Consider the following 8,738-nt stretch of genomic DNA (forward strand, 5'->3'; position numbering starts at 1 on the left):
TCGTCGATTTTCGTCGAAAAGGGGATCAATTCTCCGCCCCTTCAAAATTTTGTAATATACGGGTTTTCAGACACCCGTACACCCCATTTTAAAGCAAAGGAAGCGGTTATTTTGAAAAATGTTTCAGACAAAAGTTGTTGAAGATAAAGTAATGCATTACATGGGTAAATTTGATTGACCTTGGGTGGCGTCGTGAAGGTCATGTCAAGGTCGACTTGAATTTTTTAAATGGGAACCCCTATTTTCATTGCATATTCTTGTAGCTTATCTCGAGAGCTTTCCAAAACACTATAATTAAGTACCTTTTTATTAAGTACTTTTTGAGTTATAAGGCTTGAAATAATTTCTTAATTTTACATAAACCATAAAATATCTAGTAAACCATTCATTTTTCGATTATCTTACCTTCATACTTTTATGTACAAAATAATGAGAGGAATCAATTGGTGTAAAGAAAACACATAGTTGTTTCTAAGAAAAAATATGTAATTTGCAATTAACAATTCCATATTTTTTCTTAGAAACAACTATGTGTTTTCTTTACACCAATTGATTCCTCTCATTATTTTGTACATAAAAGTATGAAGGTAAGATAATCGAAAAATGAATGGTTTACTAGATATTTATGGTTTATATAAAATTAAGAAATTATTTCAAGCCTTATAACTCAAAAAGTACTTAATAAAAAGGTACTTAATTATAGTGTTTTGGAAAGCTCTCGAGATAAGCTACAAGAATATGCAATGAAAAAATAGGGGTTCCCGTTTAAAAAATTCAAGTCGACCTTGACATGACCTTCACGACGCCACCCAAGGTCAATCAAATTTACCCATGTAATGCATTACTTTATCTTCAACAACTTTTGTCTGAAACATTTTTCAAATAACCACTTCCTTTGCTTTAAAATGGGTGTACGGGGCTAAACACCCGGTATATATAATATATAACAGGGTCACCAAAAGTGTGGAAACCCCTAAATATCTCGGAAAATATACTTTTACAGAAAAGTGTTTCCAACAAAAGTTGTAGGGTTAAGAAGATCTATATACTGATTCTATCAGTTTGACCTTGGATGGCGTCGTCAAGGTCAGGTCAAGGTCACATTGACTTTTTTAAATGACACCCCTACATTTGATTGCATATTCTTATAGCTTAATATCAAGAGCTTTCCAAAACACTATAATAATGTTCATTTTTTATTAAGTACTTTTGCGAGTTATAGGTTGAATGATAGAGTAGCCGCCGGTATTAACATTATCCAAGGTGTACTACATAAAACACATGGAGGTTACTGCTCGGATTTGCATCTGTTGTTGTTTCTTGCGATGTGTGTGATCCAAGCTAAATAAGATTTAAATGTTGTTTTTTTTTGCTATGATCCACATGATCCTGACCTTGAGACGCACAATCCAAAATTTGGCGGTCTTTTTTTTTTGTTTTTTTTTAATCAAAACTGAATAGAATCATGTATATAGATCTTCTTTAAACCTACATACTTTTGTTGGTTTTTTTTTTTGAAACACTTTTCTGTAAACGTATATTTTCCTTTTTTTTTTTTTTTTTTTGATATTTAGGGTTTCCACACTTTTGGTAGACCCTGTATATTAAGGTAAATAAATATATATATATATATAAGCCCACGTAAAATGTTACAGATTTATATCTCGGAACGAAACAATTTAGAGAAAAATGTTTCAGATATATATATATATATATATATATATATATAGATATAGATATATATACAGGGTGAATCATAATGGTTGTAACACCTTTACCATTAGAGATCAATTATCGACTGCACTATAATCAATTGAATGATTCATAGATGACAGCTGCTTGGATCGACCGTATCTGCAGTAACGTACAAGCGAGTTAAATATTGTGAATTAAATAATATACATATTCTATGCATACTTTTCTAGTATATTTAACTTTTTTATGTACATATTTTTCTTTCTACACGGTTTTTTTTCTAATAATGCGATTTCTTATTATTATGAACGTATCTGCCACATAAAAGAGATATCTTTTGCATTCGTGTATTTTTTAATACGATTTTTTTTTAAATAATGGTTTTTTAATACATAGAATTTGACGGCGGTTTTTTTTCATTCTTACATAAATCATTTTAACGCGTAAAAAGAGTTGGATTTGGTAAAGATACAAAAGTATTCTTTTTTATTTAAAAAATGCGTAATTCTGCTTTCTACAAGAATTATTCTGCTTATTATTAATTTTCTAAGTTATAACTTTTACATTCTTAATATCTACATATTTACAGTTATTAGAAAAAAAACGTGTAGAAAGAAAAATATGTACATGAAAGAGTTAAATATATTAGAAAAGTATGCATAGAATATGTATATTTATTTGATTCACAGTATTTAACTCGCTTGTACGTTACTGCAGACACGGTCGATCCAAGCAGCTGTCATCCATGAATTATTCGATTGATTACAGTTGCAGTCGGTAATTGATCTCTAATGGTAAAAGGTTGTTACAACCATTATGATTCACCCTGTATATATATGTATATATATGTATATATATATATATATATATATATATATACATATAAGGTGGCTCACGTAAAATGTTACAGATTTATATCTTTACGGAAACGAAACAATTTAGAGAAAAATGTTTCAGATATATATATATATATATATATATATATATAATATATATATATAGTGTATATATATATATACAGGGTCTACCAAAAGTGTGGAAACCCCTAAATATCTCGGAAAATATACGTTTTACAGAAAGTGTTTCCAACAAAAGTTGTAGGGTTTAAGAAGATCTATATACTGATTCTATCAGTTTGACCTTGGATGGCGTCGTCAAGGTCAGGTCAAGGTCACATTGACTTTTTTAAATGACACCCCCTACATTTGATTGCATATTCTTATAGCTTAATTCAAGAGCTTTCCAAAACACTATAATAATGTTCATTTTTATTAAGTACTTTGCGAGTTATGAGGGTTGAATGATAGAGTAGCGCCGGTATTAACATTATCCAAGGTGTACTACATGGAGGTTACTCGCTCGGATTTGCATCTGTTGTGTGTGTGATCCAGCTAACTAAGGCAAGATCGATTCCTCAACATATCCTCATATTTCGCTGAAGTCAAATTGCCAAAAAATTGCTCCATAAAACGTGTATGAAACGTCTCGTTAGTTCCTTCATTTACCGCTATGTGACGCACTACATGCAGTCTAACTCGCATTTAAAATTCAACTAAGAATGTATAAAGCTATCAAAGAACGAGCACCTTCTAACTTCAGCTTTGAGCAAGCAGAAATTAATTGTTATCGTCCAAATACAACGTACGATTAATTAAAATTAAACGTTTTAAAAATGGCTGGCGACTTGTCGGAACGTGAAAGAATCACTATCCTCATGATGCGTGGATGGGGTGATAACGAAAGATCGTTCTCTGATGTCGTTCGATTATTTAATGACACGTATCCGAACCGTCGAATTAATAAGTCCACTGTGTTAAAAACAATAGAACGTTTTAGACAAACTGGTAGCGTAAGAAATCGCTCTAAGTCAGGAAGACCATTGTCTGCAACCAACGAAGAAAAACAACTTGATGTTCTGCAGACATTTATTGAAGATCCCAATTCTAGTGTTCAGAGAGTCGCTCAAACTCACGATATTGCTCCCATGTCGGTTTGGAGAATTTTAAAGAAGAACAAGTTCCATCCATATAAATTGCAATACGTTCAAGAATTGCAAAACGGAGATGAGGAGCGTCGTATACATTTCTGTGAAAGAATGATGGCACTAATAGATGTCCGGCCCATCTTCCTTATCAAATTGTTTTCACAGACGAGGCAACTTTTACCTTAACGGGAGAAGTTAATAATCAAAATTTTCGTTTTCTGGTCAGATGAGAATCCGAATTGGGTGCGGGAAACTCACACACAACATCCACAAAAAATAAATGTATGGTGCGGAATAATAGATGGCTATTTAATAGGGCCGTTTTTTTTTGAAGAATATTTGAACGCTCAAAGGTATGAGAGATTACTTGTTGATCAAATAATTCCAGCCATACAGAATACTTTTCCAAATAATTTCCAAGAAATATGGTTTCAGCATGATGGAGCTCCTGCTCATTTTGGTGCAGGACCACGTCGTATTTTAAATGAGACTTTTCCGCTACGGTGGATAGGAAGAAGGAACGGAAATGAGGGAGGAGAGGATTGGCCACCTCGGTCACCAGATCTAACTCCTCTTGATTATTATCTATGGGGATATCTGAAGAGTAAGGTTTACAGAACAAAACCTAAAACCATTCACGAATTGATACAGCGAATAAGGGATGAAATGGCTTTGATACCTTTTGAAACGAATCGTAAAGTCATTTCTACATTCTACCAAAGATTAGCATATTGTCAGGAAGTAAATGGCAGCCACTTTCAGCATTTACTTTAACACATTGAAACACATTTGCAATCGTTTGGTGCAACCTAACCTGATCTCTGTATACACGCACCGCACGCACGCACACGCACACATTTCGAACAATTATTATGATAAATGAGCATCCACAAATTTATTTACTGTTTACTATGTCGATTGCTTTCCAGGTCTTTAAATGCTCGATTGTAATTTGGTTGGGTCTTTGCTTTTGCTGACTGGATCCACGACCGATCTTGCCTTAGTTAGCTGGATCACACACACAACAGATGCAAATCCGAGCGAGTAACCTCCATGTAGTACACCTTGGATAATGTTAATACCGGCGCTACTCTATCATTCAACCCTCATAACTCGCAAAGTACTTAATAAAAATGAACATTATTATAGTGTTTTGGAAAGCTCTTGAATTAAGCTATAAGAATATGCAATCAAATGTAGGGGGTGTCATTTAAAAAAGTCAATGTGACCTTGACCTGACCTTGACGACGCCATCCAAGGTCAAACTGATAGAATCAGTATATAGATCTTCTTAAACCCTACAACTTTTGTTGGAAACACTTTTCTGTAAAACGTATATTTTCCGAGATATTTAGGGGTTTCCACACTTTTGGTAGACCCTGTATTATATATATATATATATATATTGTTACGCCCGCGACGAAGATTTCGATAAATATCGAAGACGCGGAATAAGAAAATCGGCCGCTCGTGAGACACGTGAAATAAATAAGCACTTTTAAAAGAAACTAAGGAACTTTAATGGGCAACACAAACGGTAACACAGAACGATAACACAGAATAATTAGACCACGGATCGGCTCGTAAGAAATAGGCGTCCGTTCAGCTTGACAGCTGACTCCAGACTCTTCAGCTGATCTCAAACTCCAGCTGACTGTCGTTGTTGACAAACAATCTTCCCGTCAACGGGATCCGGACAACGGCAGGACCGTAACGACTCGAGCGCGCGCGTAACAATATATATATATATATATATATACAATATATATATATATTATATATATATATATATATATATACTGTGACCGTTATTTTATTAATTAGGGCTGATAATGAGATTTGGCCGGTGTTACTGGCCCACGGCACATCTTCGGGGCGATTTCCACTCAAATTTATCTCAAAAAGTTCTTGGGCGCCAGATGCGGTGGTACGCACCACTTTAAAAAAAATAATTCGATATGTCAATATAATAAGAACGGAAAATGCTCTTCAATTAAACGCGACGGACGCTCGGCTAGCCTCGTCTCGGAAATGGTAGAGAGGACGGTCCGTTTTAATAATTAACAAGGAAGGATCGAGAATACAAGGTGGCTGCAAATAAAACAGAATATTAGAATAACAAGAATGAATATATTTAACGAATAGATAATGTTCAGTACGAGACAGATTCACGTTCACTATATGGCAAGATGTTTTACAATCGATTATGGCAATTTTCACCGGCAGCGACGGTATTCGAGCGCGATCACCGCGGTATCACGTGTCACGTGGTAGAAAAAGAAGCGTAAAGAAAGTCCTGGAATTTCGCGCTAAACGGGACGTATTAGGGCCTCGGCAGCCACGAATTCCGATTAAATTATTAATAATGAATACCACAATGATGGTTTTATTAAGAACATCCGTCTATCGTGAACCAAAATACTAAATAATGACAGTAGATAAATTCGCCAAACGCGAGATTGATAGAATCGATTATTAACGTGAGTCGATTAGATAATGCAAATTTAGAGAGTTAATACAAAAGTGAATGACTAAGTAATTACATAATAGAAATGATCGGACATAAGCGCGAACAATTAACGGTAATAAAATATCAAAAACGCGAACAATAAGCCATAATAGAATATCAAAAGATTCACTTCTCAGAAATAAGTGAGTCGATGCTGCAATGCAACTGCCGGCTATCGAATATCGCAATCGTCTTTGTGTGTGAGTTCGTCGTATCGAAAACTTTACTTAACAAAGAATTTCCCAATGCAACAATAATCGTAAGAGAACACAATAAATTTGACTGTCGGCGCTTAACCGGGAGAGAGGACACTTAATATTATCGTAGCTCGAACAAAGTATGTCGACCGGCCGTCTCACTCTACTACGCAATTATCGAAAACGCGAATTAATCTCTAGCAAAGAATTTTATGACGACAGCAATTCGGCACGGACTCTGTTCGGACTAATTTTATCTGATACGCAAACGATAAAACGGCTTGATGAAGTCGACGCTCGTCTCACCGATGACTCCTTGAGGTCCTCGGCGCTCTCGGCATTCACACGAAAAATCGATATCTCTGGGCCGTTGTACTCTTCGCTGGTTCACCGAACAGTGACCAGCGGAAGACCCGTCGAAATCGTGCCGCCAATTTAATGCGTAAGTAGGCCACTTGTGACACTTCCGCAACCCTCAGGGTCGTCGCGGGTCTTAATTATTCCTGCGGCCTTCAGGGCCGTATCTGCGCCTGCCGCAACCCTGTTTCTTCTCAAGATTTCCTCGGCTCTTCGATTACAGCTCGGTGTGAGGTGTCTTTCCGGTAGCCACTCGCCGTTAATTTTATAGATTTTCTGTAGCGCTTAATCCGGCCGAACTGGCTCCGTTTCGGGATCCCTGCGATTGTTCCTCGTACCTCCTGAACATATTGAGGTTCACAGGAGTGGCAGCGATACTCTTAAATTGATGTTGCAATTTATAAAAGCAGAGAGGGATACTTAGCACGGCATTCTCCTTAGAATTGGCGCCTCTGCTCGTCTCATACTTCTTCTAGACTGGTCTTCTGCGCCAGGTCGAGTCATCGGATGAGATTCCGCTAGCGTCCTCCATCACGTTCGCTTAACTCTACTCTTACAATCGTAAATAACTAATTCTACGTAAGGGAGGCGAGCCTACCCTCGTCTCCAATATTCGCTCTCTCTCTCCCTAAATCAGGGGAGAAAGAGGGCCCAAAAATACTCTCGGACAGATCTCGCAATTCTTGTGATGGACCGCCAAGCGTCACGTCACAATACATATATATATATATATATATATATATATATATATGTATATACATATATATATATATATATATACAGGGTGATTCAAAATAAGTATATTGCCCGTGAAATGACACATTTTTGAGTCAATTCTAAGACGATTTTTCCTTTGGCAAAATTTCGTCCGACGCTTAGTTTTCGAATTATTAAAAGAAATAATTAACTTATAACGGGTCGGATACAAGAGGCAGGCAAGGGTGGCGCGATCACCGTCAGACGCGGGTGCTTACACGGGGCGATCGCTGCGATCAGCTGATCGCTACATACACACACATGCGAATACATAATTCTCATTCTCTCCCTCTCTCTCTTTCTCTCTCTCTCTCTCTTATTTGCTTATTCGAAGTTATTATTACTCTTACTAAAATTATTATTTATTTTTTATTGTTATACATTTGCACTTTAATTATTTTTTATATTGTACCGGTTTTTTTTTACGAGAGAGAGGAAAATGCATTTTATGCATACTCACGGGCGAGCCGGTGAGTTATGCGGGACTCCAGTACCAAGTTGAATTATCACCTCGTCGAATTATATACTCCCTACCCACTAAAAATCCCTCTCTTTCGCTAATTTTCTCTAACACTGTTTTTTTGGCATCCCGAAATTTGTTTTCACACAACACCAAAGAATAGTTATTATTATCTTGTTCGATGTATTGCTGTAATTTCTTGAGAACTGAATTTTCCAATAGATCATACTTTCACTCAAATTGAACGTAGATATCACGTTCTAAAGACAGAGACCACACTAAATAATTAATCGAAAATTCTTTTTTCTTTTATAAACTGTATTCTTTTATAAACTTCAACATAATCACATTCATTCACTCACTCGATAAGACGAGAAATTTAGCAATGACTCTATGACTAATCACTATCAATCTGTCGAATAATCACTGTTGGTAATTAAAAATCACTCGATTAAAGAAAGATACACGTTATTACACGACGCGACAATACGACGATATTTACCCGGCGACAGCAAACAGTTTTTGGTTATGCTAGGTTGCGGTAGGTTATGGTACTAACAGCGTTGTCGAACATGTGCTTGATTGGAGACGCGACAATTTAGCGTAATATATTAATATTATTATCATATAATATTTATACATCGTATGATATTTATTTTAAATTTTAATTAGAATAAATAAATGTTAATATTTTCACTGTTAAATATTTTTTTATTATTAATACTAAATATTATTATTAAATATTCTTAAATATTATTATTAACATTAAATATTTATTTA

Source organism: Camponotus floridanus, unplaced genomic scaffold (assembly GCF_003227725.1).
Source record: "Camponotus floridanus strain SB8 unplaced genomic scaffold, Cflo_v7.5 scaffold101, whole genome shotgun sequence".
Taxonomy (NCBI): Eukaryota; Metazoa; Arthropoda; class Insecta; order Hymenoptera; family Formicidae; genus Camponotus; species Camponotus floridanus.